General features: G+C 41.7%; 1 long non-coding RNA gene and 1 pseudogene across 1 annotated transcript in view; both read right to left on the bottom strand.

The window, feature by feature from the left end:
- Positions 1-22,741, bottom strand: part of LOC128054407 (uncharacterized) — an 83,482-nt gene that overhangs the window by 37,490 nt on the left and 23,251 nt on the right. The window lies entirely within an intron of this gene.
- Positions 18,816-20,585, bottom strand: LOC128054401 (protein FAM151A-like; annotated as a pseudogene).

Raw genomic sequence — 22,741 nt, 5'->3', positions numbered from 1 at the left:
CACACGTGCATGCACGTACACATTCACACACGTGCACACACACACTGCTATGGAGACTCCAGAATTGGCCAGCTCCTGATTCCTCTTCTGTACTCCCTACTCCAGTCTTCTAATGCAGAGAATTCAACCTGCTTTTGGCCAGTCCTGCTCCTTGGAACTAACTGCTTCTGGATTGTTGGATGTTCACTGCCTCGGGCCAGGGTGCTCTCCTGCAGCCTCCCGTTCACCCACTTGAGGCTCCCTGCCAGGACCTCTACCGCACACCCTTAATGCCACACAGCTTAGGGTGAGGGAAACAACCCACAAGGCACACACATACATCTCACAATTTAATATTTGGTGTGATAAACAAGTTCGTCTTTCCATGATCTAAAGCTACAAAGATACTTTGGGAATCGGCAAAAGATTAGGAAGAAAAACAACAGAAAAAGATCAGGTCGCATGAGACCACTCTGTCCTTTGGATGATATTCTAATCGTAACTACTTCTCAGCCCTGTTTGCAATGCCAGTCAACACAGCTGCACAGCATCAGCACAGCCAGCCTCAGCTTTTCCAAGCCAACTCCAGTCTGGCCCCTTGCTAATCTTATCATCCTCCCAACTCACTGGTATGTAGAAGAGAAACTAACTGAAGGATATGCCTGGACTGATCAATGAATAAATGGCCAGACGTGACTGGAAAAACTAGAGAACTAGCCAAACCACAGAATTCTGTGTCTGAGTCACTAAGTTGGAAACCCTCTTTCTTAGCTGGTCTCTAGGGCTGGATAGCAAGCCCAGGTGTAGCCAAGGAAAGAAGGTGATGGAGCATGACCTTGGTAGTCAGACGAGGAGGCCACAGGCTGGGCCTTCTTCTTGGATGTGTGTATTAATTTTCCCATTGCTACAGTTGCTCTTTTGGTTAAAAGTAATGAATCTCTTGTTTAAGTAGTAAGTGTGAAGTTTCTACATTTGCTTTTCACACATCTAGAGGAGAAAATAAAAGACCCCATACTGATAGGAAAGGTATGTTAATAGGACAAATAATACCTGAAACAAACCCTTTGCATTTGGTCACAATTCCAAGGGGATAGACCCAGAAGTGGAGCCACAGGCAGCCATTAGCATGATGGATACTTGCAAATACTATTCTCACTGGCCTTTCACAGAAACCTTGAGAACGAGGGCTCTCCAGGCACCTGAGAGCAATATCCTGCCAACACAAAGTGGTAGCAAGCTGGTTTGCAACGCTCTTCAGGCAAGGTGGGAGGAGGCCGTTCCCTGAAAGGCACAAGTCAGTGCTCTGAGACGGAACACCTGGTTCCATCTCTTGCTAAGCTCGGCCAACAGTCACCTTCTCAGAGCCATCTAAAATGTAAGTCTGTAAAATGAGATGGCAAGACTTGTGGAGACAGAGTAGACTGTTGCCACAGAAGGCATATAGACCTTTAAAAAATCTGGATCTGAACACTGTCATTGAGTAACCTTGAGTTACTCACTCTCGCTGAAGCCATAAAATGATGGTAATGATCCAGTTGGAGAGAAATCTGTTGTGACAACTGGGCAGCAGCTTATATAAAGTACTTACTACAGTATCAGGCACAGAAGGCATGCCTAATAAATGAAAATGATCTATTAACAACCAGTAAGTATTACATTTTGCCTACAATATTGCTAACAACTGTATTGAGTACTTTGCTTATAACATGTCATACTTGCTTTGTCTATCCTTCAAAAGATTTTTATGAAGATTAAGTAAACTAATATATATTTTATATGTCAATACGAACACAGAAAAAGTCCTGATATACACCAAAATGTAACACACGTTTTGGTTTTGTCTTCTTTTTTATGCCAAAACACTTTTAAAATTTATATTCATATGTAATAGCCTCCTACATGAGCCATTTCTTTTGGAGGTAAGAGGTAACAAAAGTTTTGCTTTCTCTAAGGAATTGGTATGTGTGTTTTTCTTTTTAGTAACAAAATTAGCTTATCCCTCTCCTCACTTTGCTGAGGAAGTTTGGTTAAGCAAATTTGCTAAGTCTCTTCCATCGTGTCCAGCACTTTGCAACTGTAGCCCACCAGGCTCCTCTGTCCATGGGATTTTCCTGGCAAGAATACTGGAGTATTAGAAAAGACCCTGACGCTGGGAATGAGTGAAGGTAAGGAGGAGAAGGGGACGACAGAGGATGAGAGGGTTGGATGGCATCACCAACTCAATGCACATAAGTTTGAGCAGGCTCCGGGAGATGGGGCAGGGAAGCCTAGCGTGCTGCAGTCCATGAGGTAGTAAAGAGTGGGACAGGACTAAACTAATGAACAACAACAACAATTCTGGAGTGGGCTGTCATGTCCTCCTCCAGGGGATCTTCCCAACTCAGGGATCAAGCCCTTGTCTCCTACATTGCAGGTAGATTCTTTACCACCATGCCACCTGCGAAGTCCTTACTCTTGGCATATTTCTCTTCAATTTCTCTGCTTGCCCCAATTTTGACTTTCTATTCTAATTCATGTTTGTCTTTTCCTAATACTGGATTTATTTATATTTTACTACTTTTCTCAATGTTTGTCATAAGCCACTATAAATCCTTTATAGAATGAGGCCAGGTATACATACAAATACTAATTACTGTACAATAACGTACAAATACTAATATGACATATACAAATACTAATAACATACATACGTACATACATAGAAATACTAATAACATACAAATAACTAATGATTTTTCAGGCTTGCTGTAGCCCATGTACTGTGTTGTTGCTGAGCAGTCGCTAAGTCACATCTGACTCTTCGTGACCCCATGGACTGCAACACAACTGAGCGACTGAACTGAACTGGACTGGACTGGACTGCAACACATCAGGCTTCCCTGTTCTTCACTATCTCCCAGAGTTTGCTCAAACTCATGTCCATTGAGTCAGTGATGCCTTCCAGCCATCTGTCATCCCCTCCTCCTCCTGCCCTCAACTTTTCCCAGCATCAGAGACTTTGCCAATGAGTCAGCTCTTCGCATCAGGTGGCCAAAGTATTGGAGCTTCAGCTTCAGCATCAGTCCCTCCAATGAATATTCAGGGTCGATTTCCTTTAGGATTAACTGGTTTGATCTCCTTGCTGTCCAAGGGACTCTCAAGTCTTCTCCTGTACCACAGTTTGAAAGCATCAATTCTTCAGCACCCAGCCTTCTTTATGGTCCAACTCTCACATTTGTACATGACTAATAAAAAAACCATAGCTTTGACCAAAGGTACCTTTGTCGTGAAAGTGACATCTCTGCTTTTAAGCGTGCTGTCTAGGTTTATCGGAGAAGGCAATGGCACTCCACTCCAGTACTCTTGCCTGGATGGAGGAGCCTGGTAGGCTGTAGTCCATGGGGTCGCTGAGTTGGGCACGACTGAGTGACTTCACTTTCACTTTTCACTTTCATGCATTGGAGAAGGAAATGGCGACCCACTCCAGTATTCTTACCTGGAGAATCCCAGGGACAGAGGAGCCTAGTGGGCTGCCGTCTATGGGGTCGCACAGAGTCGGACACGACTGAAGCGACTTAGCAACAGCAGCAGCAGTCTGGGTTTATCATAGTTTTGTGGCAGGAAGGCAGACCCCTTCCAGGGCCCAAAACTGGGCTCTTGTCTAACATTCAGAAATGAATTGTCAGAGGAGACATATGTGCTGACAAAGCAAGAGATTTTATTGGGAAAGGGCACCCGGGTGGAAAGCAGTAGGGTAAAGGAACCCAGGAGAACTGTTCTGCTACATGGCTCTCAGTCTCAGGTTTTATGGTGATAGGATTAATTTCCAGGTGGTCTTTGGCCAATCATTCTAATTCAGAGTCTTTCCTGGTGGTGGACGCATCACTCAGCCAAGATGGATGCTAGCGAGAGGCATTCTGGGAAGTGGACAGACACGTGGTGTCTCCTTTAGACCTTTCCCGAACTCTTCTGGTTGGTGGTGGCTTATTAGTTCCATATCCCTTATCAGGATCTCCTGTCATAAAAACAACTCATGCAAATGGTTACTATGGTGCCTGGCCAGGGTGGGCGGTTTCAATCAGTGTTTTTCCCCTAACAGTTTTCCTTCCCTGGAGTAAGCGTCTTAATATTGAGGCTGCAGTCACCGTCTGCAGTGATTTTGGAACCCAAGAAAATAAAATCTGTCACTGTTTTCACTTTTTCCCCATCTGTTTGCCATGAAATGATGGGGCCGGATGCCATGATCTTCTTTTTCTGAATGTTGAGCTTTAAGCCAGCTTTTTCACTCTTCTCTTTCACCCTCACATTTCTTATATCTCACAGAGATCTTGGTTACAACATGAAAGACAAAATTATATACTTTTTAAACTTTATTTCTGAGATTTTTTTTAAATGCAAAACCACAAAATCTCCCTGAGAAACATAATTTTCAAACTCCTAGAATTTAGTCACTTTTATTAAATGTTGTATTCACAAAATGTATATAACATATAAATTTAGATTTTTATGTGCAAATCTTTGTTAATTTTAAAGTTAAAATTCAATTTTAAGAACTCCACTTTTGTCCCTACCCTTCCCTACCCAGGACACTTCATTCTGATATATTCAAGCAGTAGCAAACCCAACAAAGTTGCTCCTAAGGAAAGGCTAGAGGCACTAATTAAACCATTCTGGGTTTATAAGACCTGGGACAGAATTTCAAAGAGGTCCTCAATGGGCTGATGTTGCAGCCAGCCAATCAGCTCCCAGTAACTCTACACCACCATTCTCCGAAGAGAGGCCTCCCTCAGGCTAGGGAAGCAGGAAGTCCTTAATTTTCTGCTGCTGAAAAAGATGCTCAGGAAGTTCAAACACTTAAGATGCCTATCAGATTCAAGAGAACAGAACAAGCTAAGTATACCAAGTGTTCAGTTCAGTCGCTTAGTCGTGTCCGACTCTTTGTGACCCCATGAATCGCAGCACACCAGGCCTCCCTGTCCATCACCAACTCCTGGAGTTCACTCAAACTCATGTTCATCGAGTCGGTGATGCCATCCAGCCACCTCATCCTCTGTTGTCCCCTTTTCCTCCTGCCCCCAATCCCTCCCAGCATCAGAGTCTTTTCCAATGAGTCAACTTTTGCGTGAGATGGCCAAGGTACTGGAGTTTCAGCTTTAGCATCATTCCTTCCAAAGAACACCCAGGACTGATCTCCTTTAGAATGGACTGGTTGAATCTCCTTGCAGTCCAAGGGACTCTCAAGAGTCTTCTCCGGCACCACAGTTCAAAGCATCAATTCTTCAGCACTCAGCTTTCTTCACAGTCCAACTCTCACATCCATGCATGACTACTGGAAAAATAGCCTTAATTAGATGGACCTTTGTTGGCAAAGTAATGTCTCTGCTTTGAATATGCTATCTAGGTTGGTCATAACTTTCCTTCCAAGGAGTAAATGTCTTTTAATTTCATGGCTGCAATCACCATCTGCAGTGATTTTGGAGCCCCCAAAATAAAGTCTGACACTGTTTCCACTGTTTCCCCATCTATTTCCCATGAAGTGATGGGACCAGATGCCATGATCTTAGTTTTCTGAATGTTAAGCTTTAAGCCAACTTTGTCACTCTCCTCTTTTACTTTCATCAAGAGGATTTTTAGTTCCTCTTCACTTTCTGCCATAAGGCTGGCGTTATCTGCATATCTGAGGTTATTGATATTTCTCCCAGCAATCTTGATTCCAGCGTGTGCTTCTTCCAGCCCAGCATTTCTCATGACGTTCTCTGCATAGAAGTTAAATAAGCAGAGTGACAATATACAGCCTTGACGCACTCCTTTTCCTATTTGGAACCAGTCTGTTGTTCCATGCCCAATTCTAACTGTTGCTTCCTGACCTGCATATAGGTTTCTCAAGAGGCAGGTCAGGTGGTCTGGTATTCCCATCTCTTTCAGAATTTTCCATAGTTTGTAGAATAGGAAAAAGGAGTCCAGAATGGCGGTGGCTAAAAGACAAAGAAAGGAAAAGCCCGGGGAAATACAACAAAGGGGGGTCTGAGGACCAGAGTGAGGACCTCAGGTAGAACAAACGTCACTCCTGGCTAGCCCAATTTACATATGGCAGGCCCAGGGGGAGGAAAAAAAACATATAAAAAGAGGAGCCAAAGGGCTGGGGCGTCTCTCTTCCTCTCTCTCTCTCCGCCCCCCCCCCCCCCCCCCCCCGCCCCCCGCCCCCGTTTGGTCTTTTGGGTCAGCATGCCCTCATGCCTTGAGGATGTATTTTCCTTTATTTTCTAAATAAAACTGAGCTGTAACACTGTCCGAGAGCTGTGACCCGCCGAAGGCTTTAACGTCCATCAAATTTTTGTTGTGACGAGACAAAACACTCCCCTGACAAAAGGAAGGAGTCCCTCTGCCAGGGCCTTTTCCCTACGCCAGGTGCTCCCACCAGAAATCATCAGGATACTCAAATGGCTTCACAGTTCCCACTTTCTGACTGCAGTCATATTTGCTATCTTTACCAGCAAAGGGAAATGACCTCAGAAGACTGTGGAGTGCCAACCCACAAGAAGTTCAGGGGGTCCCACTATACTTTCCCAGCTTATGTCCTTTAGAAATCAGTAGAGAGAAACCAATAATTCATTAAGTATTTGTCTATATTAACTTATTTTCTGCTTAACAACCCTTTCTGCTAAGTCGCTTCAGTCGTGTCCGACTCTGTGCGACCCCATAGACGGCAGCCCACCAGGGTCCCCCGTCCCTGGGAGTCTCCAGGCAAGAACACTGGAGTGGGTTGCCATTTCCTTCTCCAATGCATGAAAGTGAAAAGTGAAAGTGAAGTTGCTCAGTCGCATCCGACTCTTCGCGACCCCATAGACTGTAGCCTACCAGGCTCCTCCGTCCACGGAATTTTCCAGGCAAGAGTACTGGAGTGGGATGCCATTGCCTTAAGGATAGGTATTAATACAATCACAACCCCATTTTACAGGGAACACTGAGGTGCAGTGAGGTCACAGGCCAGTAGGTGGCAGAGCAGGCTCTCAACACAGGCCAGATAACTTAACAAGCCTATGCTGACTCTCCTGGCAAAACAGTAATAGCTGTTACTATTTGATGAGAATCCTTTATGAATCAGATGGATTATACTTTATGAATGCCAATGACAACCTAGCAAGGCACGGGTGTTTTTTTAATCACAAAAAAGTAAAATGTTTTTTTCCCATGTCCTGTTCTATGAGATTTTAAACATGCGTGCAATATTGTAACCACTAACAGACAGGACATAAAATAATTCCAACTTGAAAAAGAATTCCCTTTACCCTTTGTGTTCAAATTCCCAACCCTAACTCCTGGCAGTCACTGCTCTGGTCTCTGTTTCTACATTTTTTTTTTCCAGACTGTCATATAAATGGAATATTCTATAACCTTTTGAGACAGGATTCTTCCAGTTACAATAACAAGTCTGAACTGCATCCCTGTTGTTGCGTGCATTAATAGTTCGTTCCTCAGTTGCTCAGTAGCACTCCACAATTTGTTTATCCATTTACCTACAGACCGACATTTGAGTGGTTTCCATTCTTTTATGAGTTATACTGCTATAAACACATACGCATATGTATACAAATCTTCGTATAAACATAAATTTTTACTTCTCTGGGATAAAGCCTTAGAAATGGAATTGCTAAGTCATATTGTCAATATATGTTTACTTTGTTTAAGAAACTACCAAGCTGTTTACCAAAGTGGCAATACCATTTTGCAGCCGCACCAGGACTCTGGTTACTCTCCATGCTCTTCATTCTAATGGGTATGCAATACTATTTCATTATGGTTTCAATTATTAAGGATGTTTTCAGTTGCTTGTTTGCCGTCCCTAGATCCAACCATATTCCTTATGGTGAAGTCTGTTCAAATCTTTTGCCCATTTTTTTAAATGTTTGGGTAAATGTTGCTAAGTTTTGAGAGTTTCTCATATATCTTCAATACAAGTGCTTTTTTCTTGTAATGTGCTCCAATATGGAGCTGGCTTTCTACTCTCTTAACAGAGTCCTTCGTAAAGCAAAAGTTTTTACTTTTGACTAGATTCAACAAGCCAACTTTTTCTTTATGCATCATGCTTGTGGTGTTAGATCTAAGAAGTACTTGCCTAAAGCCAATAGGAAAATTTTTTCTCTTATGTTTTCTTCTAAAAGCTTTATAATGTTATGTTTTATACTTAGGTCTACCAACCAACTGGAGTTTTGGCTGGGGCTGGGGCTGTGGGGAGGGGTGTGTATGCAACAGGAAGTGTAGATAAACATTTACTTTTGTGCATTTGGGTGTTCCGGCACTATTTGTTAAAAATTGCCATTTCACGTTTGACAAAAATCAGTTGACACTATTTATGACAGTATATTGGAGAAGGCAATGGCAACCCACTCCAGTACTCTTGCCTGGAAAATCCCATGGATGGAGGAACCTGGTAGGCTGCAGTCTATGGGGTCTCGTAAAGTTGGACACGACTGAGTGACTTCACTTTCACACACTGGAGAAGGAAACGGCAACCCACCCCAGTGTTCTTGCCTCGAGAATCCCAGGGACGGCGGAGCCTGGTGGGCTGCCATCTATGGGGTCGCACAGAGTTGGACACGACTGAAGCGACTTAGCAGCAGCAGCAGCATGACAGTATATTTATATATATATATATGTATACATATATATGTATGTATATATACAGTGTATATATTTCATTTGTCTATTTGTATATCCTTTCGCCGATCTTATGCTGTCTGACTCACTATAGCTTTACAGTCTGTCTTAAAATCAGTGAGTAAAAGTCCTTCAATTCTGTTCTTTCTCAAAATTGTTTTGGCTTACAAGTTCCTTTCCATACAACATCAGAATATGCTATATACAAAGACTCTGTATTAGTCTGTTCAGGCTGCGGTAACAGAGTACCACAGACTGATTGGTTTATAAATAAGAGAAATTTATTTCCTACAGTGGTGGAGGCAGGAAGTTCAAAATCAAAGTACCAGCAGATTTGGTGTCTGATAAGAGTCTGCTTCCTGGTTGATAGACAAGCTGTCTTCTTGCTGAGTCTTCATATGGTAAATGGGGCAAGGCTTCTCTCCAGAGTCTCTTTTATAAGAACAGCAATCCCATTCATGACAGCCCTGCCTCATGACCCAATCACCTTCCAAAGGCTCCACTCCAAATATCATCAGTTTAGGGATCAGGTTTCAGCTTAGGAATTTCAAGGGGGCGGGGAACAAAAACAATCACTGTATCACAGAAGCCTTCTGGGATTTGGATGGGAATTACATTAAATCTCTAATAAGTCAGTTTAGGGAGAATTAGCAATATTGAGTCTTCCGATCCATGAATACAATATGTTTCTACATTTATTTAGGTCTTCTTCGATCTCTTCAATTCGTGCCTTGATAAGGCATAAATTTTAATGTCACTACATAAATGGGTTGGTTATTTAACTAAGGTCACACCTTGTAGTAGAGTTAGCATTCTGAACAAAGTTCTATCTGCCTCCAGAGCCATGATTCTTTCCACTAAACCATACAGTCTCATAGACTTTTTTTTTAACCAAAATTGTACTTCTTTGGCACATTTTTAAAATATACAATTTTCCCCTGAGATAATATTTCTTTAGCTTTTGATTTTCAATATTTTGACCATGATTAAGATTAAAGTAGGAAAATATTAATAGTATGCTGCTGCTGCTGCTAAGTCGCTTCAGTTGTGTCCGATTCTGTGCGACCTCAGAGACGGAAGCCCACCAGGCTCCCCTGTCCCTCGGATTCTCCAGGCAAGAACACTGGAGTGGGTTGCCATTTCCTTCTCCAATGCATGAAAGTGAAAAGTGAAAGTGAAGTCACTCAGTCGTGTCCAACTCTTAGCGACCCCATGGACTGCAGCCTACCAGGCTCCTCCGTCCATGGGATTTTCCAAGCAAGAGTACTGGAGTGAGGTGCCATTGCCTTCTCCAACTAATAGTATGCTGTTAAGTTAAAAAAAAAAAATCAAAATTGTATCTACTATATGATAAAATACATATATAGAAAGACTATATCAAAACATATTAGAATGTTTAATGATTCTGACTTATGGACCTATAGTTTATTATTCTTCTCTTTATATCTATCAGGCTTCCCTCATAGCTCAGTTGGTAAAGAATCTGCCTGCAATGCAGGAGACCCTGGGTCAGGAAGATCTGCTAGAGAAGGGATAGGCTACCCACTCCACTATTCTTGGGCTTCCCTTGTGACTCAGCTGGTAAAGAATCCACCTGCAATATGGGAGACCCTGGGTTGGGAAGATGCTCTGGAGAAGGGAAGGGCTACCCACTCCAGTATTCTGGCCTGGAGAATTCCATGGATTGTATAGTCCATGGGGTCACAAAGAGTTGGACATGACTGAATGACTGTCACTTTTATATCTATCAGCATATCAAAATATTCTACAAAGAGCAAATATTACTTCTGTTACCTAAAGTAACACATGAAGACATGCTCACTGCATAAAATTCACACGAGAATAAGATATTTATACTTACCTTTCATCCTCCATTCCACTTCATTTTCCTAATGTATTGTTTGATGTATATTCTTTAAGAACTTTTCCTATATACTTAGTTTCAGTATTGTTTGGTCTATATTAGAACACATCATATACACTGACTTGCTATTTGCTCTTCTCCTTTAGCTGTATGTTTTGCAGACCTTACACTTCAATACATATAATTCTTCCTCATTCTTTTGGTGTCCTCACAGGATGTACTATAACTTATTTACCTATTACTATTCTAATGAGAACTTAGACTATCTCCTATTTATGCTATTCATCAAGGTTGAAATGGATATTCATTTATTCTACTTCTATGAGAATTTTGTTTTTGTCTCTTAACCTAGGGAAAAATCATATACAAAATGGTATTATGCTGAACTATTTAGAAAAAGTAATGCATCCGTGTTTGATATATTCCTGAAGGGTTGTATGCAAATTAAATTACATTTTACCTGTAGTAGGTGAAGTAGATAATTAAAAGAAACTTGCGCAAATATGGCATGATCTGGTGCTAAAAGCATACACTGAAATAAACTTTCTACAAGGTGGTTTGTGTAAAGTGAAAGTGTCAGTTGCTCAGCCATGTCTGACTCTTTGTTTGGTCCTCTACAAAGTGTGACTACCTCTCAATCTAGGAGTTCAGTGATTTATCCAAAGGATGACAACGTAATAAAAAGAAACTTCATAAAGGATAATCATCACTGTGTTCTTTATTGTATGAAGGAGGAACAGGTCACAGAGCAGCAGGAATTCGTCCTTGTGTCACATGAACAAGGGTTATATAATGAATCTAGATGGCTGGACAGTACTCACCACAATGGTACTCTTAACAGTAGCTAACATTTACCTTTGTATTTTTTTTATTGAGATAAAATTCATGTATCATAAATTTGAAATATTTTTTTCTGTGTTCTTTCTTTTTCAATATTGTTTTGGCTATAATGGGTCCCTTGCATTTCCATATAAATTTTAAAATCTACTTGTCGATTGATGCCGAAAAAAAAGAGAGAGGTAGTTAGGATTTTGATAGGGGTTGCATTGAATCTATATAGATCAATTTGAAGAGCACTGCCATCTTAAAAATATGAAGTCTTACAAATCTATGGATACAAGATGTCTTTCCTTTTATTTGGTATGTTAATTTCTTTTAAAAATGTTTTATAGTTTCCAGTGTACAAGTCTTACACTTTTTTTATTTTTTTATTTATTCCCAAGTATTTTATTATTTTTGATGCTACTGGTAAATAGAATTGTTTTCATTTTTGGATTGTTCATTGCTTGCATATAGAAATAGAACTGATTTTGATATCTTAGTATCCTGCAACCTTTGCTGAATTACTTGATGCTTTTTTTTTTTTTTTAGGATTTCCTATATTAAAGATTGTATCATCTGCAAGTGGTGCTAGTGGTAAAGACCCCTCTTGCCAGTGTAGCAGCGTTAAGGGATATGTGATTTGGGAGAATGGCACTGAAACATGTATACTATCATGTAAGAAATGAATTGCTAGTCTAGGTTCGATACAGGATACAGGATGCTTGGGGCTGGTGCACTGGGATGACCCAGAGAGATGATACGGGGACAGTGGTGGGAGGAGGGTTAAAGGTTGGGAACTTATGTACACCTGTGGTGGATTCATGCCAATGTATGGCAAAACCAATACAGTATTGTAAAGTAAAAAAATAAAATTAAAAAAAAAAAAAAGAAATTTGGGTTTGATCCCTGGGTGGAGAAGATCCCCTGGAGGAGAGCGTGGCAACCCACTCCAGTATTCTTGCCTAGAGAAACCATGGACAGTGAAGCCTGGTGGACTTCATCCATAGGGTCACAAAGAGTTGGAAGCAACTTAGCACACGTGCACACAAATAATTTTATTTTTTCCTTTCCAATCTGGATTTTTTTTTTATTACATTCTTGCCTTATTGCTCTGGCTAAAATTTCCAGTGCAGTGTTGAATAGAACAAACATCCTTATTCTGTTCTTGATCTTAGAGGAAAAGCTCTCCATCTTTCACCATACAGTATATTACTTATGGGTTAGGAAAATTACCTTCTATTCCTAGTTTATTGTCTTTATCTTAAAAGGGTATCGAATTTTATCAAAAGCTTTAACTGAAGTTATTGATATAATCATGTGGATTTTCTCCCTGATTCTATTACTATGTATTAATACACATTGATTGATTTTCATATGCGGAACAAACCTTGCATTCCTCAGGTAAATCCTATTTAGTCACGGTGTACAATCTTTCTACATGCTACTGTATTTAGTTTGCTAGTATTTTGCTGAGGACTTTTGTATCTAGTATTAGCCTATAATTTTCTTGTGCCGTTTGTCTCCGATTTTGGCAACAGGGTAATACTAGCCTCTTGGAAAGAGCTGGGAGATATCACTCTGTTTCCATTTTTTGGAGTAATTTATGAAGAGTTGATTTTAACTCTTCTTCAAATGTTTGGTAGAAATCACTAGTGAAGCTATATGGTCCTCGGCATCTCTTTGTGAAAAGGTTTTGATCACTAATTCAATATCTTTTGTTGTCACAGATCTACTCAGGTTTTTTTATTTCTTCAAGTCAATTTTGGTAATTTGTGTATTTCTAGGAATTTGTCCATTTTATCTACATAATCTAACTTTTTGGCATATAGTTGTTCATAGCAGTCCCTTATAATTCTTTTCATTTATAATGGTGGTGGTAGTGTCCCTCCTCTTATTCCTCATTTTAATAACTTGGATCTTCCCTGTTTAACATTTGGTCAGTCTAGCTAATAGTTAGCCAATTTTGCCGAAAATTTTTGGTGTTCCTTGATTTACTCTACTGTTTTTCTACTATTTCATTTACTTCTACTCTGCTCGTTAATATTTCCTTCCTTCTGTTTGCTTTGGGTTTAGTTTACTCTTATTCCAGTTATTTAAAATAGAAGATTAAGTTATTCATTTGAGTTCTTTCTTCTTTTCAACATAAAAACCCACAGCCATGAGTTCATCTGTAAACAATAGGTTATATGTATGTGTGGGCTCTGTCGTGTCTGATTCTTTGCAACCCTATGGGAATTTTTCAGGCAAGAATACTGGAGCGGGTTGTCATTTTGTACTCTAGGGGATCTTCCTGACTCAGGGATCAAACTCACATCTCTTGCATCTCCTGTACTGCAGGCAGATTCTTTACCACTGTGCCACCTGGGAAGTGGAACAATGGGTTGGCTGTATTCCAACAGTAGTTCATTCTAAATAGAATGTCAACATTTTTACCTTCTCTTACTCTTTTGGGCATAATTTGAAATTGTTTAAGGGTATGATATTTCCAAAAACAATAGAATCACATTTGAAAATAAGTCTGAGGGAATTTCTGTTGTAATATGAATACTCTTCTCCATTTTTCCATTTTCAAGTTCTGTTTTGTATTTTGGGAGAGAGTTATTAAAAGAAAAGCATAATTATTTTGGTAATTCATGACAAATATATTTTAGCCCCTTGGTGCTCAGATGGTACAAAATCTGCCTGCAACACAGGGGACCCGGGTTTGATCCCTGGGTTGGGAAGATCCCCTGGAGAATGGAGTGGCTACCCACTCCAGTATTCTTGCCTGGAGAATTTCATGGACAGAGAAGCCATGGGTTTGCGAAGAGTTGGACATGACTAAGCGACTAACACATTTTATATATTAAAAAAAAAAAAAAAAAGAAAAGAAATGCATGTTACTACAGCTAGTCTCTAGGTAATGACACCAAAGGTTACTCTTCTTTCTTTCACCTAATTTCTGTATTTAAAATTTTGGTTTATAATGAAAAAATTGGGGAACTTCCCTGGCAGTCCAGTGGCTAAGACTCTACATCTGCAATGCAGGGGCCCCAGGTTTGGTCCCTGGTCAGGGAACTAGATTCCAGACTCCATAACTAAGAGTTTGCATGCTACAACTAAAGATCCCACATGGGAATGTACATTGATACAGCCAGTATGGAAGACAGTATGGAGAGTCCTTTAAAAACTAGGAATAAAACCATCATATGACCCAGTAATACCACTTCTAGGCGTATACCCTAAAGAAACCAAAACTGAAAAAGACACATGTACCCCAGTGTTCACTGCAGCACTGTTTACAATAGCTAGGACATGGAAGCAACCTAGATGTCCACTGACAGATGAATGGATGAAGAAGTATACAATGGAATACTACTCAGCCATAAAAAGGAACATATCTGAGTCAGTTCTAATGACGTGGATGAACCTAGAGCCTATTATACAGAGTGAAGTAAGTCAAAGAGAAAAACAAATATTGTATATTAACACATATATATATGGACTCTACAAGGATGGTACTGACAGATCTGTTTGCAGAGCAGCATTGGAGACACAGATATAGAGAACAGACTTACAGACAAGGGTGGGGGAGAAGAGGGAGAGGGCGAAATAAATGGAGAAAGTAGCATGGATGTATATACACCAAATATGTAAATACATAGCCAATGGGAATTTGCTGTATGACTCAGGGGCTCTCTCATAACTGGGCTCTCTAATAACTTAGAGGGGTAGGAATGGGCAGGAGGTGGGAGGGAGATTCAAGAGGGAGGGGACATATGTATATCTATGGTTAATTCATGTCAGTGTATGACAGAAATCAAACCAATATTGTAAAGCAATCATCAATCAACTAAAAACATAAATATTTAAAAAAATAAAGATCCCACATGCCACAATAAAGCAAAAAAATCCCACATGTCACAAAAAGATTAAAGATCCTGTGTACTGCAACTAAGACCCAGTGCAAAAAATAAGTAGTTTTTATGGAAAAATTTTAATTTACTAAACTGTAAAATATTTGTACAGAGAATTTTCCTTGTGACTTGCCACGTTCCTTTCAAACCTTTTGCTCCCTTGTTACCTGGCAGTGCTTGTCATGACATAAACCAACTTGTCTTAAGGAGGCAAATTCATTTATGCTAATACTGGTGAAGTAGCAATGTGCAGAGATAAAAACATATGATATTCAAGAAGTTCTGATGGCTGAAGATGAAAGATATGATTCTCACTATGGAAGTGGGGGTTTTAGTTACCTGTCTCTACTTATGCAGTGTCAATAAAATGATCCTCTAATATTGAAGCTGCTGCTGCTGCTGCTAAGTGGCTTCAGTCATGTCCGACTCAGTGTGACCCCATAGATGGCAGCCCACCAGGCTCCCCCATTCCTGGGATTCTCCAGGCAAGAACATTGGAGTGGGTTGCCATTTCCTTCTCCAATGCATGAAAGTGAAAAGTGAAAGTGAAGTCGCTCAGTCGTGTCCGACTCTTAGTGACCCCATGGACTGCAGCCCACCAGGCTCCTCTGTCCATGGGATTTTCCAGGCAAGAGTACTAGAGTGGGGTACCATTGCTTTCTCCGAATATTGAAGCTAGCATCTGCCTATGACTGCTAAAACTGAGGGTCCTCACAGACCAATGAGGCTATAATACAGGATAGAAAGAGAATTTCCCATGTATAAAGAATAAGGGGAGGGCACAATTTCACCCAGGATGAAATAAAACTATCCAGAAAGGAAAGTACTAGCAGAATAGCTTACCTGGAAAAAGCAATTGCACCAAACTAACTCATCCATACCCTCAATGCTGACCAAAGCACCTGCGCTTCAGGAAACAAAGTACTCCGTGGGTCAGACCTGATATGGACACAGTTAGAAGGATGAGCACATAGGCTTGAGCTCTGGGTGGCTGAGAAACAAGAGAGAAAGTGGTAAGTGGACTGGAATACTAAGAAGATAATAAGAGAACCTGAAGAAAACCAAAGTAAAACAATACAACCAATACCCAAAACTAATTCAAGAAAGCCTTCCCGAAATAAAAAACCATTTCAAGCTACATACTGAAAGAATACATCATATAACTGTGTGGATCACAATAGACTGTGGAAAATTCTGAAAGAGATGGGAATACCAGACCACCTGACCTGCCTCTTGAGAAATCTGTATACAGGTCAGGAAACAACAGTTAGAACTGGACATGGAACAACAGACTGGTTCCAAATAGGAAAAGGAGTACGTCAAGGCTGTATATTGTCATCCTGCTTATTTAATTTATATGCAGGGTACATCATGAGAAATGCTGGGCTGGTGGAAGCACAAGCTGGAATCAAGATTGTCAGTAGAAATATCAATAACCTCAGATATGCAGATGACACCACCGTTATGGCAGAAAGTGAAGAACTAAAGAGCCTCTTGATGAAAGTGAAAGAGGAGGGTGAAAAAGTTGGCTTAAAGCTTAACATTCAGAAAACTAAGATCATGGCATCTGGTCCCATCACTTCATGGGAAATAGATGGGGAAACAGTGGCTGACTTTATTTTTCTGGACTCCAAAATCACTGCAGATGGTGACTGCAGCCATGAAATTAAAAGACGTTTACTCCTTGGAAGGAAAGTTATGACCAACCTAGATAGCATATTAAAAAGCAGACACATCACTTTGTCAACAAAGGTCAGTCTAGTCAAGGCTATGGTTTTTCCAGTGGTCATGTATGGATGTGAGAGTTGGACTATAAAGAAAGCTGAGTGTGGAAGAACTGATGCTTTTGAACTGTAGTGTTGGAGAAGACTCTTGAGAGTCTCTTGGACTGCAAGGAGATCCAACCAGTCCATCCTAAAGGAGATCAGTCCTGGGTGTTCATTGGAAGGACTGATGTTGAAGCTGAAACTCCAATGCTTTGGCCACCTGATGCGAAGAGCTGACTCATTGGAAAAGACCGTGATGCTGGGAAAGATTGAGGGCAGGAGGAGAAGGGGACGACAGAGGATGAGATGGTTGGATGGCATCACCAATTCAATGGACATGGGTTTGAGTGGACTCTGGGAGTTGGTAATGGACAGGGAGGCCTGGCGTGCTGAGGTTCATGGGGTTGCAAAGATTCGGACATGACTGAGTGACTGAACTGAACTGAACTGAACCTGAAAATCTGAACCCAGAACAACCAATATCAAGGCATATACTATAATAAATTACCAGAAAAAGTCTCTGGGCATCTAGGCAAAAAGCTGGTTTCTTCAAAGAAAATAAGTTAAAAATCATCAGTCTCTTTGAAAGCCATACTTTATGACACATATCTGTGCTGATAAAAAAGGAGGAAAACATTTAAGATAAACAAAATAGAAAATTCAAGTGAAGGATTTTTATATCCAGCAAAACTAAATTTCAAGTGTAAAGGACACAAATCAACTTTATTAGCAATAAGCAAGAAGTCAGGGAATATTATTTGCATGAGCACTTCCTAAGGAATATTATCTGGAGCTTAATTTGTGCTTCAATAAGAATAGTAATTAGAATACAGTGAACCATATCAAATATGTTTAAGGACATAAAGTCACAATAATTTTTTTTTTTAAACTAACCACATTTTGAGGTAAAGGATAGAAAATTTCTTATTTTGAGAACTGGTAAACAAAGGTAAAAATCAAACATTTGTCCAAACTTTTGAAAAGAAATGAATCACTAAGTAACCATATAAAGGTAAATATCTCTTTATAAAAACATTTCAACAAATAAATTAAAAAGAAGTAATAGAATCACAATAGCACTATTTTGCAATCACAAATTAATATCCTCGGCAATGAGCACCAACAGCTGCAAGAAATAAAGAGAACAGAAATAAAGGGACAGTCAGACATTACAAGCCTCTGACGAAAGCATACAACATCTGCAGTTTGCCAAGGACATTAAAACTAAATCTGATCGAGCCTCTAGATACAACTGCCAATGTGCAGGAAGTATATAAGATAGAGGAGCATGCCCAGTTGTATCAAAAGTTTGGAATCAGCAAATTTCAGGTTTGGAGACTCTCTATGAGTCATGGAAATATTATTTTCCATGGGTCATGGGTTTTCAAAGGATAAACTGTAAGAGAAATGAAGTGATAGAGAACCTGTTAATTAAAAGAAGCCAATTTTAAGGACTTCCCTGGCAGCTGAGTAGTTAAGACTCCACACTTACACTGCATGAAATGTGAGTTCGATCCCAGGTCAGGGAACTAAGATTCCACATGCCACACTGCACAACCAAAAAAAAAAAAAAAAGATTAAAAGGAGTTGATTTTACTATCCTGGGGAAAAGACCAGAGCACTCTCCTTCAAAGGTTCATTCTAGAGGATCCTGTTCAGTGGAGGGGAACTATCAGTTACGGATCACAATTTTGATTCCTTCACATTTACCTACAAATTCCCCTTTAGTCCTTACAACAAAAGGACTAAAATATATATATATATATACATTTCTGAGGAAGAAGAGGCATTTATTCCTTCCTGCATCCCCCTTGGGAAGTCAGGGTCCACCAGGCGAGCACCCCTGGGTGCTCAATGTCTGCCAATATCTGCCTACAAGTCTTGGCAGTAGTCCGGGGTAGCCTGTAGTAGACTCGGGTCTTCTCCACGGCCCTGGCTGCCAGCAGCACTGCCCACATAGATGCATAGTGGCCTTGGCCAGGGCTGTGTTCCACTGTGACTGTGGCCCAGGGGGAGGCTGCCAGCAGCCGGACCATGACTCCAGCGGGACTCTGGCCCAGAGGCCCAACCTGCAGCTGGAAGGACACGGGTTGCCAGAGGCCCTGGCACAGCTCCAGCATATCTGTGAGCAGCTGTTCCCCATAGCCACTGCCCAGCACTTCCTTGGGCCAGCCTGGTGCCACTGTCACATGGGTGAACACCTCAGCCACAGCTGTAAGCAACTCCCCACCAGCCACGGAGCCAGGGACCATGAAACTCCTGTGGGAGGCTGTGGTCCCAACCCCCACAGGCCTAGACAGGTGGCCAAGGGCACACAGGGTGGCCAGCGTGGCCAGGGATGGCTGCAGGGTGGTGAGCTCTGTTATGTGCAAATGCAGGCCCCAGCGTCCAGGGCGTATGGCCAGCTGCTGCAGGCAGGACTCAAGCACCAGGGCATGGCCATCTGGGGCGTGGACGATGGGCACGGGATGCCCAGCTGCAGGCTCCTGAAGGCCCACGTCCAGCAGGATCACGCCCTCTCAGTCTGGGAGCCGCACTGTTGCTGTGCTTCCATAGCCCTGGATGTCAGGAACCAGTCACTCCACTCTCAGACCCTCGTCTCCAGGGTTTTGGAGAGCAGGGATCAGGCTGCCCCTGGCGTAGTACCTTTGCTTCCGTGAGGTACGGCAAGCTGCTTGAATTGAGACAGGAGAGGCTCAAAGAAGTCATAGCAAACTTGGTGGGTGGCGGTGTTGTCCTGCATATAGAGGAGGTCATCCACTGTTGCGGGGTCCGAGGCAGACTGCCGCATTGTCAGGCTGTACCTGTCAGATTGGCCCAGCAGCCAGCTGAGGTGGGGCCGGGCGGCCCTAGCCATGACAAGCCACATGGAGAAGGTCACCTTCTGTGGCACTGCTCCCACCAGCTCCTGCATCTTCTCCACCGTGGTCTGGGTGTATGTCCCATTTGGAAACAAGGGCAGGTAGATGGTAGTCCAGCCTGGAGACAGGGTTGTCTCAAGATACTTCCCCTGGACCAAGGCCAGGAACTGTGTGGCCTCTATTGGTCTCAGTTGACCTCTATTGGTTTGACCATGTTGGGACCCCTCAGGGTGTCGGCATTGATCCACACAGGCCTTCAAACTTTCCCCTCCTCTGTCAGCCGCCGCAGGAGGTCCAGGGCGGGGCCCACAGCCTTGATGCTCTCGAAGTCTAGTTTGATGCCCTTCTCGGAAGAGGCCAGCACAGCCTCCAGCCACTGCTCTCAGGTGTTGTCACTGTAGATGGCTGGAGGGTGCACCATGATGGGGACCCCTGTCTCATCGACTGTGTCACACCCTTCTGTTGTGACACCTGATTCCAGGACCATGACGCTGCTGCTGAGGGCAGCCTTCATCTGTTCTTTGCTGTTGGCAGCGTGGTACCAGGTGACCAGCAGGCCATCCCTTTGGCTGATCTGACCCAAACTTAGCAGGCAGCCCAGCATGTCTGCATCAGAGCAGCAGGTCCCATCCTGTTCATAGCCTGGCAGGACGATGCACTTCTGCAGTGAGAAGCCCAGGATCATTGCAATGGCAAACACTAGAACCGTACTGACACCGCTAACAATGGCCCGCTTCCAGCACCCCTTCTTGTTGGCCATGGTGACCCTCTGAGAGGAATACCCCTCAAAGGGCAGAGTCTCCTGAGGCTCTGAGAGCTGGGATCCAGAGCAACTAAAATACATTTTAACCCCATTTCATAGATAGTGATATGGAAGATAAGAGAGACTAACCAAACTGTAAAATCTCTTAAGTAGAAGGGCAAAAATGTGTAATGAAGTTTCACCTGAAAACCATTTATCTTATCTTTTGCATCAACATAGGTTTCCCAGGTGGTTCAAGTGGTAAAGAATCTGCCTGACACTGCAGAAGACGCAGGTTCCATCCCTGAGTCAAGAATATCCCCTGGAGTAGGAAATGGGCACCCACTCCAGTATTCTTGCCTGGGAAATTCCATGGACAGAGCAGATAGGTAGGCTACAGTCCATGGGGTGGCAAACAAGTCAGACATGACTTAGCAACTAAACAACAACAACAGTGCTAATAAAAAAGAGAAAAGAATTCCACTCACAATAATATCAAGAAGATTAAATACTTAGGACTACATTTAACAAAAAAGCATAAGACCCATATACTATATTTAAGTCAAATCATTATGTTGGACACCTTAAACTTTTACAATGCTGTATATCACTTATATTTCAATGAAGCTGGAAGAAAAACTATAAAATATTGCTAAGAGAAATTAAAGAAGATTAAAATAAAAGGAGAGACATTTCATACTCATGGATTAGAAGACTTACTCTTCTTAAATGGCAATTCTTCCCCAAATTGATCAATAGATTCAGTGCAAGCGAACCAAAATCCCAGCTGCCTTTTTTTTGCAGAGATTGACAATCTGATCCTAAAACTCATATACAAATTCAAAAGACCCAGAACAGAATGCTTCAAACAATTTTGAAAAAAAAAAACAAAATTGGACTTGCAGTTATCAATTTCAAAATAAATTCTAAATCTACAGAAATCAAGACAGTGTACTGGTATAAATATAAATATATGAGACTTCCCTGGTGGTTCAGTGATTGACAACAATCTGCCTGTCAATGCAGGGGACATGGCTTTAATACCTGGTCCAAGAAGATTCCACATGGAATCTATATGTAACTAAACCTGCGAGCCACAACTTCTAAAGTCCTCACCCTAAAGGCCCGTGCTCCACAAAAAAGGCCACTGCAATGAGAAGCCCACACCCCACAACTAAAGAGTAGCCTCGCTTGCCACAACTATAGAAAACTGGTGGGTAGCAAGAAAGACCTGGAACAGGCAAATAAAAATTTTTTAATGGATATATAAATCAATGGAACAGAATTGAGAGTCCAAAAATAAACTCTTAACATTTACGGTCAGCTGATTTTCAAAAAAGGTGCCAGAATAACTTAAAGGGGAAAGAATATTAGTTTCAACAAGTGCTGCTGGAACAATTGAATATTAACAAGCAAAAAAGATGAATTTAGGTCCTCACTTCACACCATTCATTAAAAAATAGCTCAAAATGAATTAAAGATCTAAATGTAAGAGCCAAAACTATAAAATTTTTAGAAGAAACCAGGAGAAAACCCTCATGACCTTGGGTTAGTCGAAAAGTCCTTAGATATCACACAAAAGCGACAATCCACAAAAGAAAAATTTGATTAATTGCTTAAATTGGAATCCTTGTTCACTGTTGGTGGGAATGTAAAATGATATTGCCATTATGGAAAACACTATAGCAGTTCCTCAAAAAATTAAAACTAGTGTGCTACATGACACAGCAATCGCACTTCTGGGTATATATCCAGAAGAATAGAAAGCAGAGTTCCCAAGAGATATTTGTACACCCATGTTCACAGAAGCACACACTCAGGTGTCCATCAGTGAGTGAACAGATAAGCACAATGTAGTATATACATGCAATGGGATATGATTTCTGAAAGGAAGGCCCAGGAGCTGCTGAGCTATGGTTATGGCTCAGCCTCCCACGAGACTACAGTCAGGACGCCTGGCAGGCTATGTTCCTCTGCATAGTGTACAGGACGGGAGCACCCCCTTCCAGGCCTGGAGGACCCCCTTCCAGGACCGGAGGACCCCCTCCCAGCAGGGCCCCTTCACAGCTGGGTTCCACAGAGCAAACAACCCAGGACAGAGCGGTTGAAGCTACACTGTGACCCAGTCTTGGAAGTCAAATACCATCACTTCTGGCACATTCTATTCATCAGCA

The sequence above is a fragment of the Budorcas taxicolor genome, chromosome 10 (assembly GCF_023091745.1).
Source record: "Budorcas taxicolor isolate Tak-1 chromosome 10, Takin1.1, whole genome shotgun sequence".
NCBI classification, from domain to species: Eukaryota; Metazoa; Chordata; class Mammalia; order Artiodactyla; family Bovidae; genus Budorcas; species Budorcas taxicolor.
Note: the sequence above shows the minus strand (reverse complement) of the source record. Positions and strands in the feature narration are given on the sequence as shown.